The sequence below is a fragment of the Cynocephalus volans genome, chromosome 5 (assembly GCF_027409185.1).
Source record: "Cynocephalus volans isolate mCynVol1 chromosome 5, mCynVol1.pri, whole genome shotgun sequence".
NCBI lineage: Eukaryota > Metazoa > Chordata > Mammalia > Dermoptera > Cynocephalidae > Cynocephalus > Cynocephalus volans.
In genome coordinates this window covers 112,723,236-112,736,100 of record NC_084464.1, presented here as the reverse complement: position 1 = coordinate 112,736,100, position 12,865 = coordinate 112,723,236, and the positions used below count along the sequence as shown (strand labels likewise).

The following is a 12,865-nucleotide window of genomic DNA, read 5'->3' as shown; positions in this document are numbered from 1 at the left end:
GTGTTGGAATTGTGTTCTGAATGTAGTTCTGACCTAGTACAGCACTTTGTAAACTTTTACCCAAACATTTACCAAATGCCTTCACTCCTCAAGTGAGTAACTCTAAGATTTGAAACTTTGAACCAATAGTCGGTGACAGCCTCTTCAGTTCTTTTCATTGGATCATATTGTCATGGTTTTGCTAAACTATTTACAGGAGTGGAAAATTTAAACTGTATGATTACTTTGTTGATATAAATACAGAAATAAATAAAGTATATCAAATATGAATGGGGTATTAAAAGGAGAATGATGGAGACATTTGAACAATTGTTTTTTGTGAGCTTAAGAGCAGAGTTGCTCTTTTAGTCAATGAATGATTTTTCTTTTTCTTTTTTTCATTGCAAACTTTATTTTTATTTTATTTATTTATTTATTTATTTATTTTTATTAGCATATTCATTGTTACAAATCATACTTATTCTTTATGTCCCTTGTCCAGTCTCTTCCCTCCTCTCTCCCCCTCCCAGTAACCATAGATTTGTTCTCTCCATCTGATAGATTAACTGTTCCTTTTTTGGTTTATTGCCTAGATGATTTGTCCAGTACTGAGACAGGTGTGATCAAGATCTCCCCTATTATCGTAAATTATGTGCAGAGAGAGGTCCTCTTCTTTTTTTTTTTTTTTTTTTTGGTCTCCGCTGGTGCCTCTCCTTGTGTCAATGCAGTTGAGAGTCTGGTGTGCCCTCTGCACAGTGGCTGTGACTGCTGCTATAGAGAATAGCAGCATTTACAGCAGCCATGGCAATTGTGGTGGCTATGTTGGGCTACCCAGGCGAAAATGGTGTTTTTGGTGTGCTCTTTACCTGGTTGTGGCTGGGTTTGGCTTCCCCTGGTTCTATGCCTTGTTCAAAGATGTGTTGTGGAGCAGAATGGGAAAAGTAGGGGGAGGGGAAATAGGGTGGGAAGAGGTGGGGGGAGCATGACTGAGGCCCATTGCCCCACCCCCGCCATTCTGGCAAGGGAGACCGGGGGCTTCCAGTGGCAGCTGGGTCATCGCTGGCCTTGATGTGGATGTCAGGGTAGTGTCGCTGAAGCCCTCGGCCCCCCACTGCCCTGGCTCGGGAGCCTGGGGCACTTCCTGCAGCAGCTTGGTGGTCATTGCTGGGCAGGCTGCAGATGTTAGGGGAGCATGGCTGAGGCCATTGGCCCCTACTGCCCTGGCTCAGGAGCCCAGGGCACTTCCTGCAGTGGCTCATTAGTCGTTGCTGTGCTGGTTGCAGATGTTGAGGAGGTGTGGCTGAGGCCCTCAGCCCCCTACCTCCCTGGCTTGGGACCTGGGGCACTTCCTGCGGCAGCTTGGTGGTCGTTATTGGGCTGGTTGTGGATGTCAGGGGGCATGACCGAGGCTATCAGCCTCCCACTGCCCTGGCTTGGGAGCCTGGGGTGCTACCAGTGGTGGCTTGGTGGTTGTTGCTGGGTTGGTTGCAGATGTCAAGGGGGCATGGCTGAGGCCCCTGGCCCTTCCCCTTCCCTGGTTTGGGAGGCCAGGGGGCCTTCTGGTCCTTCTAGGTTTTATAGGTGTTCTTTGGTGGTGTTAGACCTTTACTAGTTAATATCAAACTTTATCTCTGATCTGTGGGTATTTTGTTTTTTCTTTCAGTTCTGTGTTGGATTATTTGCTGTTCCCACCATTTAAACTCTGCACTGGAATTAATTTGTTGTCCTTTGTTTACTTCTAAAATGGAGGATCTTCCTGTGGGGACCAGCACTTTAGCCCTGTAGCTGAGCTAAGCTAAATCACTGCTTTGCTGCTGATTCTCTGGGGAAGGCTTTTTGTGCAACTAAGGTTTTTTTTTTTTTTTTTTTTTAAATTTTTATTTTATCGATATACATTGTGGCTGATTATTGCTCCCCATCACCAAAACCTCCCTCCCTCCTCCCTACCCCCCTACCCCCCAATATGTCCTTTCTGTTTGCTTGTCGTATCAACTTCAAGTAGTTGTGGTTGTTATATCTTCTCCCCCCCCCCCCCGGTTTGTGTGTGTGTATGTGTGTGTGTGAATTTATATATTAATTTTTAGCTCCCTCCAATAAAAAAATATGGAACGCTTCACGAATTTGCGTGTCATCCTTGCGCAGGGGCCATGCTAATCTTCTCTGTATCGTTCCTATTTTAGTATATGTGCTGCCGAAGCGAGCACGCAACTAAGGTTTTAATTGTTGACCTTATAAGCACTTTCAGGTCTTGTGAGTTCCAGTACACCTGAGTTATGTGGAAATTCTGGTCTGGGCCTGAGTCTTTACAGTAAACTGCACCCCCTGCAGTTCTGTGTACCTGACCAGTTTCCACTGAGTGGTCCTGCACTGATTAGGGGGAAGATCAGTGTCCATGCTAGGCCCCAGTGATCCCCTGGTGGGCCCGTCTCCCTCACTGCCTGTACTCCAGACACTTCCCATAGGACCTGCTGTGCACCAGTCCCTTGTGATGACTCACTGACCACTGAGTGGTTCATTTTTTCTGCTGTCTGTGGCTCCTTGCTCCTATGCGAATCCATGGGAACCCTGTTAGTGTTCTTGCCGGCCTGGGGGCCACCAAGGCCCTCTTCTCCCCTGCTGCCTCCAAGCAACTTCATAAGAAGGGCACAGCTGCGGCTTTTGCCAGCTCATGCTCTGTGTGCTCACCAGCTCCAAACTTAAAGCAGCCTGGGCTCGAATTGGTGGGAGTGATCCTTTCTTTCCTTCATTGTGGCTTCTCCTGCCTTCATGAACTCTGTAGGTCTTCTCCTCCTTTTCCCCTGAGCTCTAGTGGCCCCAGCTTGGCTGTCATTGCTTTTTAATAGTTGCAAATTGATTGATTTGTGGGAGAGAGTGATGTTGGGGACTGTCTATTCTGCCATCTTTACCGGAAACCCAATTTTTCTTTTTTAATGCTTCATTTCCTATTGCTATAAAAAACCTGGCTTTACACTATTTGTTAGTCACAACTGTTTCAGAATACTGACCATCTCTAAATTTTCATTTCATGTGGAATATCCATGCAATTAAAGGTGTTAGAGTAAATATAAATTTGGAGTGTAATAATATAACCAAAAATTTTTTTAAAGTAAATAAAAACCAGTGTTTTGGAATACAAACACAGAAGCATTACATCATCAAAAAGGTTGGTGTTAGGGCCAGCCCGTGGCTCACTTGGGAGAGTGTAGTGCTGATAACACCAAGGCCACAGGTTCGGATCCCTATATAGGGATGGCTGGTTGGATCACTTGGGAGAATGTGGTGCTGACAACACCAAGTCAACGGTTAAGATCCCCTTACTGGTCATCTTTTTTTTTTTTTTTTTTTAAAGGTTGGTGTTTTCCATTATGATTGATTTTATATCTGGATCAGTATTTTAATTAGGTCACTTGGATCCTAGAATTTAATACAGAAATAAGGAATTTAAATAAAGTCACCAAAAAAATTACTTAGATTGAGGAATCGCTTTAAAAGAAAAAGAGAAAGAGAGCTAAATATTTCTATTTGGGCCAAGAAACAGTGAAGTAGAGACATAAGTCTATAAATATTTGAAACTTTGTAAACACCAAGGGAGAAAAATGTATTTTAAATTCGAGGCAGGATATAGCTAAGAGCAAGAATATGAAATATAGGATGACTCATTTTTATGGGATTACTATTCTGGTAGATTGGAAGAATGCCAAGATATAGTTTATCTCTTTTTCAAAATTATGAGCTTCTTGAGAGGTTCATATCTCACTAATTTTTGTGATACTTACATTGGCATAGTTTGTGCTCATAAGTTACTTGAATTTCAGGAAAGCATCTGACAATTTCACATTGTTTTTTACCAAAGATAGACAAAGGTAGGCTAAATGATAGTATTATTAAGTGGATTTATAGCTCTTTATTTTCAAAATATTGCTACTGGATCAGTGGCATAAACTGAACTATCATATCCCAGCACTTAGCACACATTAAGTACTAAGTCTTTATTGAATGATGAATTTGAATAAATGCTCCAGAGCCCTGACCCTAGTGCTGTCTTTTAAAAAATATTCCTAAGAGGGCTGGCTGGTTAGGTCAGTTGGCTAGAGCATGGTGTTATAACACCAAGGCCTAGGGTTTGGATCCTCATACCAGCTAGCCAGCCACTCAAAAAAAAAAAAAAAAAAAAGTGTATAAATCTCATCTAAAATTCTAACTTGGGTTTTGAATAATAATTACTTTTTGCGTTAGTGGTTGAATTTACAGTTTTTTGAAGTCTTTAGGCACAAATCTCTATATGGTCTGCAAACATGGTATATGAAAAGTTAGTGAGATCCAGTTGAGAGGGAAAATAATTTTATATCCAGTAATCTTTTCAGTGTTGTTATGAACATCTACTAAACATATTGGATTGTCAAAAAGTCACTTCTGTCACAGACCTAAAGACTTATTTATTCTATTAGGGGTTTACTACAATAGTAACAACAACAACAACAAAAAACCTTGCCAATACTTGAGTCAGGTGTGATTTCAGGTGATTGAAGAAAATGGTGTAATAGGTATTCTAGCTGTGAAAAAAGTATATTGTATGATTTTGGATACTTTATCATACTAATTGACAGTGAACTATAGTTTTGGTTTGTTGACTTTTTTTTTTTCTTCCATATGACACCTGCTTGTTCAGGCAGAATTCAATAGCAGTCTAGGCTGTTATGTCATATTGGCTATGTATGTTTTAAGTCTGTATTAGTTATCTATTGCTGCATAACAAATAAACCCAATACTTAGTGGCTTGAGACAACATTTATTATCTTACTGCTTCCATGGGTCAGAAATGCAGGCATGGCTTATTGGGTCCTCAGTTTAAGGGTCTCTTTAAAAGGTTGAAGTCATCTCAGGTGTCAAATGGGAAGAATCCTTTTTCTAGCTCACTCACTTGGCTGTTGGCAGGATTCATTTCCTCATGAGCTCATTGGTGGAAGCCTTCCTTGGTTCCTTGCCCCATGAGCCTCTCTATAGAGCATCTCACAACATGGCAGTTTGCCTCGCCAGAGTGAGCAACCAAGAGGGCAGGAGCGCATGAGAGAATGTTAACAATGGAAGAGTGGTGGAAATCATTCTTTCATAACCTAATTATGGAAGTGACATCCCATTACTTTTGCTCTCCTCAGTTCATTAGAAGCAAGCCACTAGGTGCAGTTCACACTCAAGGAGAGGAGTTTACACAACAGTATGTATACCGGGAAGTGGGGAAGATTGGAAATCATGTCAGAAGCTGCCTATCGCAGAGTCTAAGAGGCTTTTAAATGATATTTGGATCCTGTTGTTGTCCTTTTTATTTAGTAGAAATATAATTTTAAAAATGCAAAAAGTTCCCTTTCATATCTAACTTTTTCATGTATAAAAGTTGCATGGGTGATAGGGTTTGGGGGGCAGTTCTGGTTCTAAAGAGCTAAAAAATATAATATACCAATTATTCCTTCCCTTTTAGAAACATTCTTCAATGATTTATTTCCAAAATGTGGTATGTGTTTTGTAATTATCCACCCCACCCCCCCCCGTTTCCTCCCCTCTTCTTCTCCTCTCTGCTATTGAACCACAGGTTTAATCTACTTAAGTTCAGAGGGTACATTCAGTTGAGATCCAGAATTTATTACTTTGGACATATCTAGAGATTTACGTTTTTGTTATGTAGTCTGAGGCCTGTGTTTATCACTAGTATTAGTACTTTCTTATTTCTATATTTCACACATTTGTGTAAAGCAGAGGCAAAAATACAAAGAAAAATTTAAATAAGTTTTGCAAGTTTAGTAATTCTGCTGAGTTGTAACAGCTAGCTAACAAGCAGTGAAAAGATACTATGTAGAAGCATGAAATTAGCTAAAGAGAGCATTTAAAGACATCACAGTATGTAAGTCCAATATGTGAAAGTTAAAGACTTCTATTTTCATCCAGCTGGAAAAAAAATGCTGTGCTGTTAATCTTTGTGAAGTTTGATTAAAGTAAGAACTCAGTAGTTGGAGAGTTGTCTAGAAATCTGTGTGTGTAACACAGCTTTTCTTCATACCTTGTCTGACAAGGAGATACATCAAGTCTTTAATTTTGTCTCTACTAAACAGGGCCTGAAAAAGCGAATGTGTTATATGTACCTCAAAGAAACTCTTAATCTTACTGTAACCATCATGCCAGCATACAGGCGTTTTAATATTCTTTAAGCTTTAGCCTTAATTAGTTCTTATGATATGGAAGCTTTGAGTCCTATACTTTAAAAAATTTTTTTTTCTAAGATAGCTAATCTTGATCCTTAAGACCCAGTTTACTCATCTGTAAAATGGAGATAATAATAGGTAATTCATATGGTTGTTGACCCCCAGTCTTAGCTCAAGAGTTCCTGAATTCCTCGTAATTTCCCTTCTGTAGAAGATTCTATATGTTCTTTCTTGATCCCATCAACAATCCAAAAGATGCCCTTTCTTTTAACCTCTTTCTTTCCCAGAATTACTTTAGCCTAATATTTTTCCTAGTCCCTTCTGCTTTACAAAGTAGAAACAGTATAAATAGGTGAAACATGCCTCTTGGTGTTAAAAAAGAAAAAGAAAAAAAAGTAGGGTATGTCTCATCATGATTATATTTAAATATTGCAAATAATTTTGCCTGGTCTTCATATTTAAAAATATGAAAGTTTAAAAAAAAAACTTGATTAAATGAGGTCAAAATTGCTAAGTACTTAAAATAACTTACTTTTCATTCTCCCTTCTTGAATGAGATATTACTAAGAGAGGCTTTGGAGGTAACAATTCCATGCTGGTCAAATGACTTTCTGTTTATTATTTTTCATTTGATTTATTCTACTTAATGAGAGTTATGACAGAAAGTAGTATTTATTTTCTTTTTTCTCTTTTTAAATTTTTTTTGGATTGAAACATAATTGATTGTACATATCTGTGGGATACAACATTGAATATCGATCAATACCTGGGTGCAATATATGATGCTCAAATCAGGACAATTGGTATACTCAACATTGTATAATGTTGAGTATTATTTTAATATGACTTAATTATTCTAATTGCTTTTAAAATGCACAGCTAACAATTAAAAAGCAAAATATGGCTTGGATATCTTATAACCTACAATTTTATTTAATTTTGGAAACTTACAAATCTTGTCATGCTGAAGAATCACACTAGGGTTCCTATTGGAGACCTTTGGTTCCTAACTAGTTCCTTAGAGCTGAGTCTTTGGTAGTCTTTGGCTTAGCCGTTCATGTTTGCAGTCTGGAGGCCTGTAGTGGTATTGATGTCATCCATGTGCAGGACTCCTGTCCTGGTGCGTCTACATAACGACTTTTGAAGATTAGATGAGATATTTCTTACAGTACTCTAGATACTGTGACACATATCTTATATATGTAAAAAGGTATTACTGAGTTGTTTTCTAGACATGGGCTGTGATTTTTTTTTTGGCATGACAGTATCATCTACACCTATAGCCCAGTGACTGGAGCTTTCAACAATTTGAGTTAGAGCATCAGTTTGAGTTGAGCATAATGCTCCACCATCTGTTCCATAGGCAGAGGATACACACTGAGACTCACACTTCTAAGAGGACCAGCTTTAAAGGAGACATGGTTTGACTCACAGTGACATATAAAGCCTCTTAATGTTTATTTAGCTCAGGGACAGGGCTCTCTTGATTATCCCTGACTTTAGCTTAAAGTTTTAGTAGCCTGTACTGACAGACACATGTATTTAGAAGGCCATTTACTAAACTAACTTCTAGGTCACTAAGAGGGTATAATCAAGATATATTCCACATTGACAACAATGGCAGGAACTGGCCAGAAACCAAAGGCTACAGACAGGAGCCCTAATAGTTTGAGGGCTGTGGTTAAAATTGAAGAATCAATTCAAACAAAAAACCAAAAAAACAAAAAAGAATCAATTCAAGCATACTATTTTATTAAATTAATTTTATTGTGGTAGAATTTATATACAGTAAGATACACCCATTTTAATTACAAATTGGTGAGTTTTGATAAATGTATATATCTAGGTAATTACGATCACAGGCGTTCTATTTGACTAGCAACATAGATCCCTGTCTTAAGTCTGTTTTGTGTTGCTATGACAGCATACCACAGTCTGGGTAATTCATACTGAACAGAAATTTATTTGGTTCATGATTCTGGAGGGTGGGAAGTCCAAGAGCATGGTGCTGGCATCTGGTGAGGGCCTTTTTGCTTTGTCATCCCATGAGAGAAGGCAAAAGGGCAAGAGAAGGTGAGAGCAAGCAAGAGAGCCAGAAAGGGCTGAATTCAGTTTTGTAACAAATCTACTCTCGCAATTATGAACGCACTCCTACAGTAATGGCATTAATTCATTCATGGAGGCAGAGCCCTCATGACCTGATCACCTCTTAAAGGTTCCACCTCTCAACACTATTCCACTGGGGTTTAAGTTTCTAGCACATGAACTATGGAGGACACATTCAAACCATAGAAATCCCTTATTGAGAATGAAGGGATCTTGCATGCAAGGACTGGTGATTCATTTTACCAGGAAATCACATATGATGGAAACAACAACTTTCTACCAGTGTCACTCCTCTGAGGATGGATTGCACTTATTAATGAACAGGATAGAATCTGAATTCCTTTGTAGCATTATTGCTGCCATTGATGTCAGTGTAGGATATATCTTGATTATATTCTCTTAGTGACCTTGAAGTTAGTTAGATAAATAGCCTAGATACATGTATTTGTTTTGCAATAAGCTTTTTATAGTGGTTGATTTTTATTGGTTCTTGTTAGAGAAAAGAAAACCTTATCTCTGCTGTTCAGGCCTGTAACCACTCCTAAAAGGCAGACAAAGAAGTGCATTGTTAACTGTTGACAATGCTGGGTTGGCAAGCATTGTTAACTGTGAATACCAAAGTTTGATTAACTTACATGTTGAATTACAGATACTGCTAGACCAGTTTAAGGTACAATGAAATTAATCACAGCATTTAATATTATAGGCTGTTCCTGATTTACAGATAGCCTGCATCTAGCTGTAAATACATAATTTCAAACTGGGAAGGCATTTTCACGTAGAAATAACATTTTAAGCGGTGGTTAGGTTCTCTGAATAGAAAGGCCTATTTAACCCATGATGTACCTAAAGTATGATACTAATGGAATTATGGAACCTGTCATACTTTAAACTAGATTATTTATTTATAACTGGATTTCTATGGGGGTGAGGTGGGAGGAGTTCTGGTTTACAGACTTAGAATATTTGCTTTACAAACTTTTTTTTTGTTTTTTTTTGGCGGCTGGCAGGTGCAGGGATCCAAACTCTTGACCTTGGCGTTATAACACCACACTCTAACCAACTGAGCTAACAGGCCAGACCCTACAAAAGTATTTTGACTTCCTAATATGTACCAGACACTAGACTGGGTATTGGGAATATGGGATTAATAAAATATAATCCTTTTCCTCAACAAGTGCATGGTGGGGAAGATTCAGTGAATGGATAATCATAAAACAATAAGGTTTAAAAAAGAAATTATGAGGTACATTCAAGAATCAGCTAAGAATAAGGTATCGAGAGCACAGAAGAACAACTAACCAGTTGGGATGGGGATTCTCTTGGAGGATTCATACTGACCTGAATCTAAAAAGATGAATAGGTCTCGCTGATTAGCTCAGTTGGTTAGAGCTCAGTGTTGATAACACCAATGTCAAGGGTTCAAATCCTGGCCAGCCACCTAGATAAATAGATAGGTTGATGTTAATAATGTGAAAAGGAGCGGGTGAGGAGAGCATACCAGGCAGAAGAGAGCATGAATAAGGGCATAGGGTAAAAAGCTAAAAGAACTTCGGTATTACTGGGGCAAAGCAAGAAGTGGCAAAAGAGGAAGCAGAAGAGAGAGGCACGGACAAGATTATGGTGGATCTTAATTGTCCTGTTTAGAAGTGTGGACTTTTCCTGTGGCCAGTTTCGTTAGCTGGTCAGGTTTTTGTTTAAGATAGGCCACTCAGACAAGGTTATAGAGAGTTGGTCTGAGGATGCAGGGTTTATCAGGTTGTTGTAGTCAGCTGGGTGAGAAATGATGAAGGCCTGAACTAGGGCAGAGGTGAGGTGATCAGAATAGAGAGGAAGGGAGATAGTAGATAAATATTTAGGAGTCAAGGTAGTCATATCTGAAGATTGATTAGCTTTGAGGGATAAAGGAGAGGATGGAGTTCAGACTTCTGCTTTTTTTGACTGAGTGAGAAGGGAATACCAGAAAAAGAGGCAGTTTTGGCAGGGAAAAGTAAAAATTGAGTTTGGACAAGTTAAGTTTGAGATGATTGTGGAGATGATCAACATACAGCTGGCATATCTCTAAGATATATGGAAGGTTAGAGACCTAGAAGTATAGATTTGGGAGTCAATAGAATATAGGTGATTTTTGAAACCTTGGAATAAGCTAAAATGAGAATTTTTAAAGATCTGTATTCAGAAGTGAGCTTGGCAATATTTGGGGGTTAGTGCTTACTCTGGTTTATTGCAATTTCTTTTAAAATTGGGATCTTGTCTATCAAAGGGCCCTCATGCCTTATCCCATAGCTGGATGAATTTTGAATGCTGACCATTGGCAATTTAGTTCATTCATTTATGTACTCATTCAACAAGTAATTTATTAAACACTTAGGATGTGCCTAGATTTCAGCAGATACATAAAGTGGTGACAGAACTATCCTTCCTGCTTTCTAGGAAGTTGCAGTCACAATGATCAGATTCTCTATATTTTTAAATTCTCTACTGTCTGATCAATGAGGTTGTTTAAAAGGGTAAGCAGTATAATAGACTAATCACTATTGTGTTTGCTTAAAAAAAAAAAGGCATTATCTTACTCTTAGGTAGTTCTTTGCCCTATTTGTTACAATGCAGAATCTTACTTATTCAGGGTGAAAAATGAAGAACAGTGTAAAGAAAGGAACATGAACTGAGGATGTTCTCCTGGGAATGTACATCTGTATCAATGGGAGGAGAGTTGTGTAGTTGTAGACTTCATTGAGTTGATCTTTTGATAATCTGTAACTTGGATAATTTGTACTGCTAAAGTTTTAATAAATGAGAAAGACAGAAACAAAAAACACAACACAACAAAAGTATAGTTGCAGCCATCAGTATCAGGCTTGTACTCTTCATTGTTCCAGACACTAGTCAGATTGATATTGATTTTGTCTACAATCCTGAAAAATAGGAACAGTTATGTTTGTATTTTCTGTCTTCTATATTGGTGCTAAGAGTCATATTACGAGTTTCATATTTTTGTTCCAAATGTCGTGGGGTGGGGAGTGCAAAGCAAATGTGATAGGATGATTGTGTATCTCAAGGCTATTCTACTTATGATATGCCAATTAACTGAAGTAAATTTAACCCTGTGAAAAAATTGATTTTATAAAAGAGAAAAACAAATCTGGAGTACATGTAAAGCAGCATGAATGTAAATTCAGTTAACTGAATACTGCTAAAATGCAGATATTTCAGGCATAGCCTCTGAGTACTCGTATTATTTATCACATTATTTCCCTGACTATTACCTTTAAAATAAAATTTAACTAAAATGAGCCCTGTAGCATTGATTCATCTATCTGATTTTATTGCTGATAACTTAAATGTGAGGCATGCAAACTCTTGCCATTTCTACTGTTTCTATGGTAACTAAAGTGTGCAAACCCAGCAGTATCACTTTCTTTCACAGCTGGCATTTTGTGTTCACAGTAAGAAGAGGAGTTTTAGTAAAGCATAGACTGTGTTAATTGGGATGTAACTAGGTCAGAACAGTTTTGGTATCCTTTCTTCATCCTTTTGGGTTTGGGTGCGGGTGTGGGTACAGGGGTGTATGTGTGTGAACTGCGGTTTACTTTTTTTGTTAAGCATGTATTTTCAGTGAAACTAATTACTATTAAAATTAGTCTTTTGAAAATTAAGCATAACATCTCTAAACACAATTCAGTGTGAAATTTTATAGGACTGGATGGAGTTTTTCTGAGAAGAGTTGTTCTGGCTCCAAAGCCCTGTGGACCTTTGAGTATTTCCATTAAGAAAAATAAATGATTGATGTGAAAATGCTTTGAAAAGGTTAACACATTTTAATAGCGATTATATCATTTATTTTGTTGTTGTCATTGTTATTTTGAAACATCAAGTATCTTGTGAACTTAACATTTATTTACTTGTTCTGAAGGGAACAAATAATCCCAGTTAAGGAATGCTCATTTTTCTTTTTTTTCTTTGTGCTGCTGGCTAGTACCAGGATCAAACCCTGGACCTTGGTGTTATCAGTACCAAGCTCTAACCAACCGAGCTAACCAGTCAGCCCAGGAATGCACGTTTTAAAATGACTTCCCTCTGCGATTCTAGGTCTTAACTTTACTGCAAAAGCCTTTCACTTTGGTTACTGCTAAAGCTCAGGGTTCCTTTCTCAGACTGTACAAAGAAGCTCATAGACTGCTGTCGCCTAAACCATGTACTGCCTCTGCCCTCATCTAAAAATCATCGTGGAGACCCCATGCTTAAGAGCTTCCATAAACTTCCCATATGTTATATCAAAGGTATTCTCTACCAACTTCAATACTAGCTAGATCCTCTTTTCTCTTTCTTTGTATCCTCATTCCTTTGTGGTTGCTTATATTCTCTGTTTCAACACAGCGTGACTGCAAGAACTCTAACAAGAGTTATCTAAGTGATCTAAAACCAGCCTCCTGTATTTCTTGCATTCAGCAGCTCATAATCTATTTTTATTTCTTTTTTTGGCAGCTGGCCAGTAAGGGGATCCAAATCCTTGATCTTGGTGTTACAGCACCACACTCTAACCAACTTAGCTAACTGGCCAGTCCTAGTTTTATTTCTTGTATGAA

The 12,865-nt window shown here is 38.3% G+C and overlaps 1 protein-coding gene and 1 non-coding gene across 5 annotated transcripts in view; one reads left to right on the top strand and one right to left on the bottom strand.

The window, feature by feature from the left end:
- The window catches only part of CDK19 (cyclin dependent kinase 19), a 166,641-nt gene that overhangs the window by 126,222 nt on the left and 27,554 nt on the right, over window positions 1–12,865 (top strand). The gene's annotated exons all lie outside the window — the stretch shown is intronic.
- LOC134379315 (U6 spliceosomal RNA) lies at window positions 2,077–2,183 on the bottom strand. The gene has a single exon (XR_010023719.1). It is a non-coding gene; the product is annotated as a U6 spliceosomal RNA (small nuclear RNA).